Here is a 12,728-nt window from a genome sequence, read left to right as displayed (position 1 = left end):
TCCACCATGAGGCCTGGTCTCAGACCGAGCCACGGGGGCGTTGACCTCTGAAACCATAAGCAGGGAATGATATGTGTTTGTGTTTTGGTACGTGTGGGGGGGAGGGGCGGCATAATGCCGTGACTAGCACTGTATTTTTCATTGATTATTCATAATTTTACTAGCATTCTATAATTTATTCCTCTTGTATGTTCCTGCAATTCCAACTTATTGACAATTGATTTTCAGAGTGAAATTTATTATTAAAGATTCGCCGGTATTCTCCCGGCCCGGGCCTGGCCTTGGCTCCCTCTTTAGGGAGTGTCTGAGACCTAAGTCTGCCATGGGAGGAGGCACAAGTACCCCCTCATCTTTGGGACCAACTGTCCCCAGGCCTAGCCGCATTCCCCGCCCTCACGGGGCTCGTAGGGAGAAGCTAGGCCTCTCTGGTCTGTCATCCCCGCCCCAAGGGGCTAATGGGAATGACAGTGTTGTGAGCTACAAGGTCTGGCTCAGGCACCTACCCTACCCTAGAAGGGCTGGACATGATGTCGATGTGTGAAGTGAAATGTATTATAATTCAATGTTCTTCATATTTTATTTTATATATTGTCATAATTCTTGTATTTTAATTATATTACCTTCATCATCTATTATTCAATATTATATATAATTTGTTCTGGAGTTACCTGGAGAGAGTTCCGGGGGTCAACGCCCCCGCGGCCCGGTCTGAGACCAGGCCTCCTGGTGGATCAGAGCCTGATCAACCAGGCTGTTGCTGCTGGCTGCACGCAAACCAACATACGAGCCACAGCCCGGCTGATCCGGAACTGACTTTAGGTGCTTGTCCAGTGCCAGCTTGAAGACTGCCAGGGGTCTGTTGGTAATCCCCCTTATGTGTGATGGGAGGCAGTTGAACAGTCTCGGGCCCCTGACACTTATTGTATGGTCTCTTAACGTGCTAGTGACACCCCTGCTTTTCATTGGGGGGATGGTGCATCGTCTGCCAAGTCTTTTGCTTTCGTAGTGGGTGATTTTCGTGTGCAAGTTCGGTACTAGTCCCTCTAGGATTTTCCAGGTGTATATAATCATGTATCTCTCCCTCCTGCGTTCCAGGGAATACAGGTTTAGGAACCTCAAGCGCTCCCAATAATTGAGGTGTTTTATCTCCGTTATGCGCGCCGTGAAAGTTCTCTGTACATTTTCTAGGTCGGCAATTTCACCTGCCTTGAAAGGTGCTGTTAGTGTGCAGCAATATTCCAGCCTAGATAGAACAAGTGACCTGAAGAGTGTCATCATGGGCTTGGCCTCCCTAGTTTTGAAGGTTCTCATTATCCATCCTGTCATTTTTCTAGCAGATGCGATTGATACAATGTTATGGTCCTTGAAGGTGAGATCCTCCGACATGATCACTCCCAGGTCTTTGACGTTGGTGTTTCGCTCTATTTTGTGGCCAGAATTTGTTTTGTACTCTGATGAAGATTTAATTTCCTCATGTTTACCTTATCTGAGTAATTGAAATTTCTCATCGTTGAACTTCATATTGTTTTCTGCAGCCCACTGAAAGATTTGGTTGATGTCTGCCTGGAGCTTTGCAGTGTCTGCAATGGAAGACACTGTCATGCAGATTCGGGTGTCATCTGCAAAGGAAGACACGGTGCTGTGGCTGACATCCTTGTCTATGTCGGATATAAGGATGAGGAACAAGATGGGAGCGAGTACTGTGCCTTGTGGAACAGAGCTTTTCACCGTAGCTGCCTCGGACTTTACTCTGTTGACGACTACTCTCTGTGTTCTGTTAGTGAGGAAATTATAGATCCATCGACCGACTTTTCCTGTTATTCCTTTAGCACGCATTTTGTGCGCTATTACGCCATGGTCACACTTGTCGAAGGCTTTTGCAAAGTCTGTATATATTACATCTGCATTCTTTTTGTCTTCTAGTGCATTTAGGACCTTGTCGTAGTGGTCCAATAGTTTTAGACAGACAGGAGCGACCTGTTCTAAACCCATGTTGCCCTGGGTTGTGTAACTGATGGGTTTCTAGATGCGTGGTGATCTTGTTTCTTAGGACCCTTTCAAAGATTTTTATGATATGGGATGTTAGTGCTATTGGTCTGTAGTTCTTTGCTGTTGCTTTACTGCCCCCTTTGTGGAGTGGGGCTATGTCTGTTGTTTTTAGTAACTGTGGGACGACCCCCGTGTCCATGCTCCCTCTCCATAGGATGGAAAAGGCTCGTGATAGGGGCTTCTTGCAGTTCTTGATGAACACAGAGTTCCATGAGTCTGGCCCTGGGGCAGAGTGCATGGGCATGTCATTTATCGCCTGTTCGAAGTCATTTGGCGTCAGGATAACATCGGATAGGCTTGTGTTAATCAAATTTTGTGGCTCTCTCATAAAAAATTCATTTTGATCTTCGACTCTCAGTCTGGTTAGCGGCTTGCTAAAAACTGAGTCATATTGGGACTTGAGTAGCTCACTCATTTCCTTGTTGTCATCTGTGTAGGACCCATCTTGTTTAAGTAGGGGCCCAATACTGGACGTTGTTCTCGATTTTGATTTGGCATAGGAGAAGAAATACTTTGGGTTTCTTTCGATTTCATTTATGGCTTTTAGTTCTTCCCGCGATTCCTGACTCCTAAAGGATTCTTTTAGCTTAAGTTCGATGCTTGCTATTTCTCTGACCAGTGTCTCCCTACGCATTTCAGATATATTGACCTCTTTTAGCCGCTCTGTTATTCTTTTCCGTCGCCTGTAAAGGGAGCGCCTGTCTCTTTCTGTTTTACATCTACTCCTCCTTTTTCTTAGAGGAATAAGCCTTGTGCATACATCGAGTGCTACCGAGTTAATCTGTTCTAGGCATAAGTTGGGGTCTGTGTTGCTTAGTATATCTTCCCAGCTTATATCGGTTAGGACTTGGTTTACTTGGTCCCACTTTATGTTTTTGTTATTGAAGTTGAATTTGGTGAATGCTCCCTCGTGACTAATCTCCTTATGTCGGTCTGGGGCTCCGCGCATACATGACTGAACCTCAATTATGTTGTGATCTGAGTATATTGTTTTTGATATGGTGATATTTCTTATCAGATCATCATTGTTAGTGAAGATGAGGTCTAGTGTATTCTCCAGTCTAGTAGGCTCTATTATTTGCTGGTTTAAATTGAATTTTGTGCAGAGATTTAAAAGCTCGCGTGAGTGTGAGTTTTCATCAGAGCTGCCTCCTGGTGTTATTACTGCAACAATATTATTTGCTATATTCCTCCATTTTAGGTGCCTTAAGTTGAAATCCCCCAGGAGCAAGATGTTGGGTGCAGGAGCTGGAAGGTTTTCCAGACAGTGGTCAATTTTTAACAGCTGTTCCTGGAATTGCTGGGATGTTGCATCCGGAGGCTTGTAGACTATCACAATGACTAGGTTTTGGTTCTCGACCTTTACTGCTAAAACTTCCACTACATCATTTCTTATCTACCACATTTAACTTTTATAATGTGATATTAACGATAAGGTAACAAAAGGACCCTAATGGAAATTGTCACTCTGACTTTTTTGCGTTATCCCAGTTTCTCTACACATGTACTTCTATCAAACCATACCACGGATGGGGTTTGAACCCGCGATCAGTCTCAAAACTCCAGACCGTCGCGTTAGCCACTGGGCCAACTAGCTTCGATTTTGAGATTCTGTGACCGCGGGTTCAAACCCCACCCGTGGTATGGTTTGTTTGCACTCGTGTCATTACGATTTTGTGAGTCATATACTCCTATGTATGATAATCTATGTAACTGTATTTGTGTATACTTGAATAAAGTTACTTATGTATGCATGTTATGTATATACTTATGTACTCACCCATATGTGGTTGCAGGGGTCGATTCATAGTTCCTGACCACACCTCTTCGCTAGTCGCTACTAGGTCTACCTAGTAGTTATCATGGCCTCCCTATCCTTCCTGTCGTCGGATATGTATGTATAGGTTATCCTAGATAATTTACACAATGTACGATAGTGCCCCGGTGGCCTGGTAGGCAACGCTCTTGCTTCACACGCAGTGTCCGAGGTTCGATCCCCGGCAGGAAACATTAGGACGTGTTTCCTTATGACGCCTGCTGTCTGTGTTCACCTAGGAGTTAAATAGGTACCCGGGTGTTAGTGGACAGGTGTGGGTCACATCCTGGGACAAAACTGACTATATGCGGGAAATGCTCAGCATAACAAGCGGCTTTCTATATAGTAGTATGTTATTGATGTCAGCTACGACTGTATACCTTGTACATGTACCTGTAGAAATAAAGATTATTATTATTATTATTATTATTATTATTATCACTAGGCAGTTGTTATCACAGCTTCTCTAGTGTATGTACCTTCGTTTGTTATAAACTAAACGTTTTTAATTATATTTATGTAATATTGGGCGACATTTTTATTAAAATATAAAAAAAAAATAAAAAGTATTTACTTTAGTAAAATATTACCTCTGGTACATATAAACGAAGACTATTATAATGTGTGTTTTGAGGTTGTTATATCAGATGTTTATAATAAAGATGTGTATGTACAAGTGGCGTCACTCTGCTGTCATGTTCCAGTAATGTCTTCTTATTATTCTATGAATATCCACGTAATGTTATTGTTGCAAGTAGTAAAATTTTACAGGTTATTTATAGATTTACTTATTGCATTATTTTTCAAGTAGAAGTATTTGTTTGAGTGTAAAATGTTGTATGTTATAGTTTTAGAAGAAGATATTGTGTCAGAGTAGCATCGAGAGAATGGTCGTCTAGCAGTCCCAACCTCGTGCTGGGAGAATTTAGTGGAATTTACCATATACAACAAAGTTTTAGCTGTGAGGAGAGAGCTGAAGAGCTAGCTTGTGAAGCAGTGGTCCTGGTAAGCACTAGTGAACTGGTGAACGTTGTAGGTGTAAAGAGAGACGGAGGAGGAGCAGCGCTACAGCAGTAGGCGGAGTGCGGCAAGTGGCATCATGGCGGCACCACCACCACCACCTCCAACCTCTTATTTATTACACTTGTACCTCTTCCATGTGTACATCTTAACCTCATGTGTTACATACTGTTGCGCTAGATAACTTGAGATTTGCTATGGCCTTGAAAATTACTCTGTGAAGTGCAAGTGCACGGATAACCTGAGAGGTAATTTCCGCAGGGGTTATAAAATGGTGGGAACCGACCATTATTATATTGGACAATGTTTGCTACACCTGCCCTTTCCAGTCATATATAGATGTTCAGATCGAGGTGTCTAACATCCAGATTTTTTGTGGACAGTGTTTGTATTAACGCGGCCAGCATGGTTGAGAAATATCAAGGCTTATTACTTTATAAAATCGTCTTTGACTAAAGTAAATTTTCGATACATTTCTACCCGGAACTCGTTAAAATTATAATCAAAACATTACTTTATGGCCTCTTGCGGTTTTAACTAAAGAATTGTATTTGCATTATAGTAATATATTTTAATTAAAAAAAAAAAGTTATAGTAGGCCTACTGGCCCATCCTGAACAGTTACTTCTATCACTCAACCATTTCCACAATTCACTCGCCCAAAATACTTGCTTCAGTAAAGATGCTAGATTACCCTTTTATTTTCATCTATTGCCAAACCAGCACTTTCCTATTTTTTCCTAACTTAAATTTGCCGAACTTTAATTTATTGATGCATTTTTAAATATTTTCTGCAGTTTATCTCGTTTATTTATTCATAATAGAATGTATACTTCAATTATATCATCCTAATTTTTGTATCTTTAGGGACTACAAGGTCTGATTTTTATCCTGTTATAGGAAAGATTTCTGATACAAGGAATTAATGTTTCATTCTAAGTTATTTTTAGTGAATTTGTCCTGTCTGAAATAAGGATCAGAACTGCCTCACAATAAATGAAGCAGTATAATATTGGGTGTTCTGTCATTATAATTTAATTAGGCAGTTTGTGGACATCAATGCCCAGGACTCCAGTATTTTGCCATTTATTTTTGAGGCTTGTATTCACCCATCCCAACTGCCTATTGGATGGGATTCCAAACACCACCTTTTTCTTTTTGTGGTCATTTTGTATTGATGTAGGTGCTAGTCTGCTCGAAATTTTGTTAAGCTTGTCCCTTTTCCTCAGATTTTAATATTTGCATATAGATGTCTGGAGTGTGGCTCAGTGTAGTTTGTGCTGTAGTACCCCTTAACAATTTAATATAATGGTCTACAGCTTCACATACTTCAGTAGGAAAGTCTGGAAATTTGTCAAGACAGATCCATTCCCTTGTGAAACTAAGGAATCTTATTATGTTTGAGGTGACCAAGTAGCTTCTATAGTTATTGATTCTAATAAGCAGGTGACACGATGTTCATTTGAGTGATTCAAGAGAAATTATATTTTTCTTTACGAAGTTTATTGTATTCCTTAATTATCTGCTCTTGAAAATGGTTTGTCATGGCCTAGTGACTTAAAACTATTTTCTGGTGACTGATCCAAGGATCAGTTATAATTTGTTTTCTCAGCTCCACCATAATTAATTTGTAGGATTTCATTTGGACGAATTCAGATTTAGAAAATGTATAAGGAGACATTGATTTGGTGGATGTATGGAACAAAATGTAGGAGCATCTTTTGAGATAAATCCTTTGGGTAACTATACAGGTTAGGCATATAGTACATGAATGAGAATGTTTGGGTGGGAGTAGGACATCTTGAGTGTTGACCACTAGGCCTACTGTAGTGTCTTGTGTTCTCAGTTTGTGAAAATTGAAAATAAGATCCAGTGCTAAAGTTGAACACATTTTCACCTTTGTCTGGAGTACACTTCAGTGCTGTTTATGCTATGGTGGCCTTTAGAACACAAGAAGGAAGGAGCACTGTGGCAGGCCTACTGGCCCATGCTAGGCAGGTCCAGGTCACACCTACTCATATTTGTCTTACCTTAACAATTTAATATACAGTATGGTTCACAACTTCAAATACCTGAGTAAAAGTGTCAGAAGTTTGTTAGGTTAAACCAGTCCCTTGTGAAACTGAAGTCTGTCAAATTGTGCTCATCCTAGTGTAAAATTTAAGTACAGTAAATTGTATTTTTTTTCCCCTAATTGTAATCCTGTACTCTATCTGGAAGAAACCTTTAGAATTAGTCTTGGATTATTTAGCTAATTTATTTTTTTTATTATTATTAAGCTTTTCATATACCTGATTTTAACTGCTGTTGATTTGAATATATTGGTCTGTAGCTCTGGTTGCAGTCATTGATCCTGTCTCATATTAGGGTCATGGAGGGTTATCAAATTTTTTAAATTACAAATTTCTGAAAAGGCAGGATTGACACAGCAGTCCAAAAAATTATATTTATTCTCTAACCCTTCATGCATTTTTCCATAACTTTACAAATGAGGATAGTTTTTGTTCAACATAAATGAGTAAGAAAAGGTTGTACTAATAGGTTATTGGTTGCACAAAAAAATGGAGCTGTTGTTGCAGAGCTTTTCATCAGTTGTGTATTTAGGCTCAGTTTCATTATCATTTTCTTGAAGCTCGCTTAAAAACTTCACATTGTCCTTGTCAGGCAGGATTTTCTAGTCCATTTTTAATTAAGATGAACAAGAAATCACTTGTGCCTTTACTAGTATTTTGATAAAGGTAACTGTTAAAGAAAATTTAGAATTTGGTAGCTGCTGAGTTCAGTGGATTTCTATTGTTTTGCAGTGTTTGTATATATATATATGGGAAATCTTTACAATGTCATCCCAAACAAATCACCCATGATTGGGTGCTAAGATTGAACACAAAACAGATTCTGTATCTGTATCTTTAACCTTTGTGTTTTATGCAATGGTTGAAGTTTTGTATAACTCAGAATACCACTTTATCAGTGTGGGATATTTTATACTTTGGTATTTAGTAGACACACTCAATCTTCAAATTAAGTAAGGCCTTGATCATTGCTTTAGTTTTCTGTATGTGCGGTTAGCCTTGGTTATGTTTCTGTGGTCTGGTTATTTGCGTAGTATAATAAATCTTTATTTTGCCTTCTGTTTATCCTGTCCCTCTTTTCTTTAAATCACATCCTTTGTTACTGTTAGTACTTTACTTGCCTTTGTGCTTTCCTCCTATCCTGTCCATACCCATATCAACCATTTCACATGAAGGCAGGTCATGATGAACCCCCAAAAATTTTATTCTTCACTCTTCTACCTCTTTCCCTCCCTAAGCTGGGTTACTTTAAAGTGGTGGGATTTGATTAATTTGTGCCTAGGGGGTTTCATTCTGCACAGAATGTGACTTGAGCCCAGTATTTCTTTTGGCATATATGTTGGGGATGTTTCCCCTCATTTAAATTTGCTGTCATTGCCAGTGGCAAATTAAAATATGGATATGGATTGTAGAATGTGAGAAATAAATTTTTAAGTTTCATTTGCTCTGTGATTATGATTTATGTAATACTCGAGTAAATTGCCATAACTAACAATTTGATACTGGTTATTTGCATTTAATAATAGATATGGAATCTGTTTAAAGCCCCTCCAAAAAACAAATGGTTCTAGTTCTTTGTAAATACAGTAAATTCTTGATATAATTGACTAATAGGGGGACCTCTCTTAGCGTTTGTAAAATCAGAACGTTAACAAATTTCAGAAAAGGGTACTGAAACCATCTACTGTATACCTAAAACTGTACAGTACAATACACACAATTTATGGATACACTGCTTTAAACATGGAAAATGAGTCAAGAGTACAATTTACCCAAAGGATTTTGTCCTTTATTTCAAAAGTCTGTTATATCTGGGGTTTAATGGTGTACAGTACTTTGGAAATATAACGATGAAACCAATCACTTATAAGCTCTTTCCTGAAGTGCACAAACATCAAAATTCATGGTAATGAATATGATAGTGTATATGGACTTCAGTAAGGCTTTTGATAGTTCCACATCAGAGGCTATTTAGGAAAATTAAGGTACACAGAATAGGAGATGAAATTTTTTCCTGCGTAGAGGCGTGGTTGACAGCAGAGACTTTGCATCAATGGGGTGAAATCAGAGTGGGGGCACGTCACAATGGGTGTTCCACAGGGGTCGGTGTTGGGCCCTTTGTTGTCCACAATTTATATAAACGACAAAGATGAGGGAATAAATAGCGACATAAGCAAGTTTGCTGATGACACTAAAATAGGTCGCTTAATTCATTCTAATGAGGATATTAGAGCACTCCAGGAAGATTTGAATAGACTGATGCTGTGGTCGGAGAAATGGCAGATGCAGTTTAATGTAGACAAATGCAAGGTTCTAAATGTTGAACAAGAATATACCCATGCCACATATAAACTAAATAATGTAGATGTTAATAGTATTACTGATTGCAAAAAAGATTTGGGAGTTCTGGTTAGCAGTAATCTAAAACTAAGGCAACAGTGCATAAGTGTTCACAGTAAAGTGAACAGAATCCTTGGTTTAATATCAAGGAGCATAAATATAGGAGTCCTCAGGTTGTTCTTCAACTCAATATATCTTTGGTTAGGCCTCATTTAGATTATGCTGCAATGTTCTGGTCACTGTATTACAGAATGGATATAAATGCACTGAAAAACATACAAAGGAGGATGACAAAGTTGATCCCATGTATCAGAAATCTTCCCTATGAGGATGGACTGAGGGCCCTGAATCTACACACACTAGAAAGTCATGGAATTAGGGGGGATATGATTGAGGTGTATGAATGGAGAACAGGAATAAATAAAGGGAATGTAAATAGTGTGCTAAAAATATCTAGCCAAGACAGGACTTGTAGCAGTCTTTTTAAGTTGGAAAAATTTAGATTCAAGAAGGATATAGGAAAGCACTGGTTTGGTAATAGTTGTGGATCAACCAGATCAACCAGTCTGTGATGGATATGTGGGGCAGTGGGCCTCCAGCAGCAACAGCCTGATTGACCAGGCAAGCACCAGACGAGCCTGGCGTATGGCTGGGCTCAGAGAGTAGAGAAACTCTTGAAACTTTAAAGGTATATTAAAGGTGGATGAGTGGAACAAACTCCCAAGTACTGTCATTGAAGCTAAGATGTGTAGTTTTAAAAATAGATTGGATAAATACATGAGTGGGTGTGAGTTGGACCTGAATAGCTTGTGCTAATAAGTCTGATGCTGTACTCCTTCCTTAAGTGGATGTGACCTGACCTGACCTGATTAGGTGGTTCATTGGTTTAAGCCAGGAGGTGACTTGGACCTGGCTTGCTTGGGCTAGTAGACCTGCTGCAGTGTTCCTTCTTTAGTATGTTATGTTCTTCCCTTAAATGGAGGTGTCTGATGCCAGTGAAGAGCTTTTGCTTCAAGGAATTGGAGCAACCCTCCTTTTCTTTGAATCAGGTCTGATTACTTCCCATTCTCCAGGTGCTTTATGAACCCTGCAGGTTTAATACATCTCCATGAAAATAATTATGTACTAGGCTTCAAACTGTATTGGCCAGCATAGGCATCTTTAGGGCTTCTGCCTTTCATCTGACCTCATATTTTAAATTGGGTAACTATGAAATACCCTACAAGTGTATTTAATGTGAGGGCACTGCACCACAGTTGCAATTTTATTCATTTATTAATTTTTTTTTAATATACAAATTTCAGTAGTCTTCCTCTAATGGGTCAAAGGATGAAACTTGGTGTGCTAAGTCCACCATGTCCCAAACTAACTTTGGTAAAGTTTTAGTTCTGTCAATGAAATGGTTGCCAAGATAGAACCCTTTGTTTGACACTATGCCACAACAATACCATAACCCTTTGAAATTTTGTCAATTTTGAATGAAAATAATTTTTCACTTTCTATCAAAATAATGAAACTTTGCTATATTACACAACTTCTTGTGCTTAATCCAATGGAACTATTATGGATTTACATTTTTTTGAAATTGACATACTGATTGAGCCTCAAAGTGGGGCAAAAATACCAATGCATCAAAAGAATGTCAAAGTTTAGCATTCTCTAGCTCATGTCATGAAGATGTCCCCATGAAATTTCATTTACTATTTTGTGACATAATCTTGTTTACAGATATATAGTTTCAACTATGGAGAATGTTTCCTTCCTTCTAAATTAAAATTTTAGTTTTTTTTTTTTCCAAAAAAAGTAGAAAATGGTATTTTAAAAAGTTTTTGCAAGAAAGTCATCTTCAAATATTTTCAAACTGTGTCTATTAGAAAGAGCATGTTTTAAACAATCTATAAAGGTTGCTTTAGTTTGTCATCATGCCTATATAATGTCCAAAAAATAAGGGTCAAAGTTCAGCAGGTTACTGTATGCTGATGTCATATTATATATGTGCTGATAAATGAAGTTCTTATAAGACATGTCATTATTCATCTTCTAAAAGACTGGTTTATCTCTTCAGGTAAATTAATTATATAGACAGTTTGATAGCATATTTCTAGTATGATAACTATAGAATCTGCCAGTAACGGTGGTCCCACAACATGTATTGTTGGAATAGAAGAACCGTCATCAACATGTCATGGCTTGTTTTATTGCAAGAAAGTTGGATTTAAATTGGTACAAGACTTATCCACAGATGACAAAGCACTATTTATTCAACGTTCAGAAGTAAATCTTATATACGATGACCAAATTTGTTTGCATCTTGAAGCAATGTACAGTAGACAGTCATTTAACACTGTAGTTACGTTCCTGAAAATGCCGTGTTAGGTAAAACCGTGTTAGATGAGCTGAAGGAGTTATGGGAAAAATAGGGTTATGTTCATGAGAGCCCCAAAAAAGCCAAACAACTTGTTTTTAGGCCTCCACATCTTACAAAAATAAAAGTGAATATGTAATTGTAGTTCATTGTTGTGATGTATTATGTTGTTTTTACTTCTAAGACTACAAATGTAACAGAAATAATATTTCTTACCTTAAATTGTGGGTGCTGGTGTTTGTGGATGATTGTGGAGAGTTATGCTGTGGCCCTACTGGGTTGAGGTGGATGGTAGATGTTCTGGTATTGAAGTTGATGTTTGTACTGGAGTGTCTAAGTCATTCGGTCAGTCAGTGATTCAGTAAGTCAGTCGCACAAACTTATGTTTACCTCTTTTTATGTGTACAAAGTAACACTTCATTATGGCCACAGGTTTTGTCTTGTTTAATATCTTTGTTTCCCTAATTAATTCTAAGACTTAAATGCTTACATCTTTTCTTGCCACTTTGAGCAATACTGCTATGCCTACTGGGTGTCATGATTGCTTGGCAGATGCAAGATGTAGCAATTAAAAGATCAAAACAATTCACAATCACAAGCTTGTAGCAGAGAAGTTGGATTGGATGCGTATGAAGTACGAATGCTGGGATGGTGGTGTCGTGTCGGGGTGGCTGGGGACGGCAGGAGGTCTCCCCACTGATCCACAACAAGGCAGTCACTTGAGGAAAAGGGAAGTTTTTTTTTTTCCTTCCCGCAAACTGAACCATGTTAAAGTCATCTTATGACATGTTACATAAAATTGTGCCGCAATTATTCAATCGTGCTATACCCAAATTATGCCAAATAAACTCGTGATAAATGTCTGTCTGCTGTACCTCAAAAAATATGAAAAATCAAAAGATGTGCTGCAATCCATTTGGAAAGCAGAATCATCATGCCAGAACAGGACTTTTGAGGGTCAGTGTTGAAATGACTGACAAATTGAATTGTTTGATAGAGCAAAATCAAACTAGTTCGGAAAATTTGTTTTAAATGTAGAGCTAATGCTTGAATAGTGGAGACTTCA

General features: G+C 38.5%; 1 protein-coding gene across 6 annotated transcripts in view; it reads left to right on the top strand.

Annotated features, from left to right (window-relative positions):
- The first annotated feature begins 4,738 nt into the window (after positions 1-4,738).
- Positions 4,739-12,728, top strand: part of LOC128700400 (uncharacterized) — a 234,296-nt gene continuing 226,306 nt past the window's right edge. For all 6 annotated transcript variants that reach the window (XM_070100008.1, XM_070100013.1, XM_070100009.1 and 3 more), the window contains exon 1: positions 4,739-4,870. The gene's annotated coding sequence lies outside the window, so the exon portion shown is untranslated. The remainder of the gene's footprint in view (positions 4,871-12,728) is intronic.

The sequence above is a fragment of the Cherax quadricarinatus genome, chromosome 71 (assembly GCF_038502225.1).
Source record: "Cherax quadricarinatus isolate ZL_2023a chromosome 71, ASM3850222v1, whole genome shotgun sequence".
NCBI classification, from domain to species: Eukaryota; Metazoa; Arthropoda; class Malacostraca; order Decapoda; family Parastacidae; genus Cherax; species Cherax quadricarinatus.
Note: the sequence above shows the minus strand (reverse complement) of the source record. Positions and strands in the feature narration are given on the sequence as shown.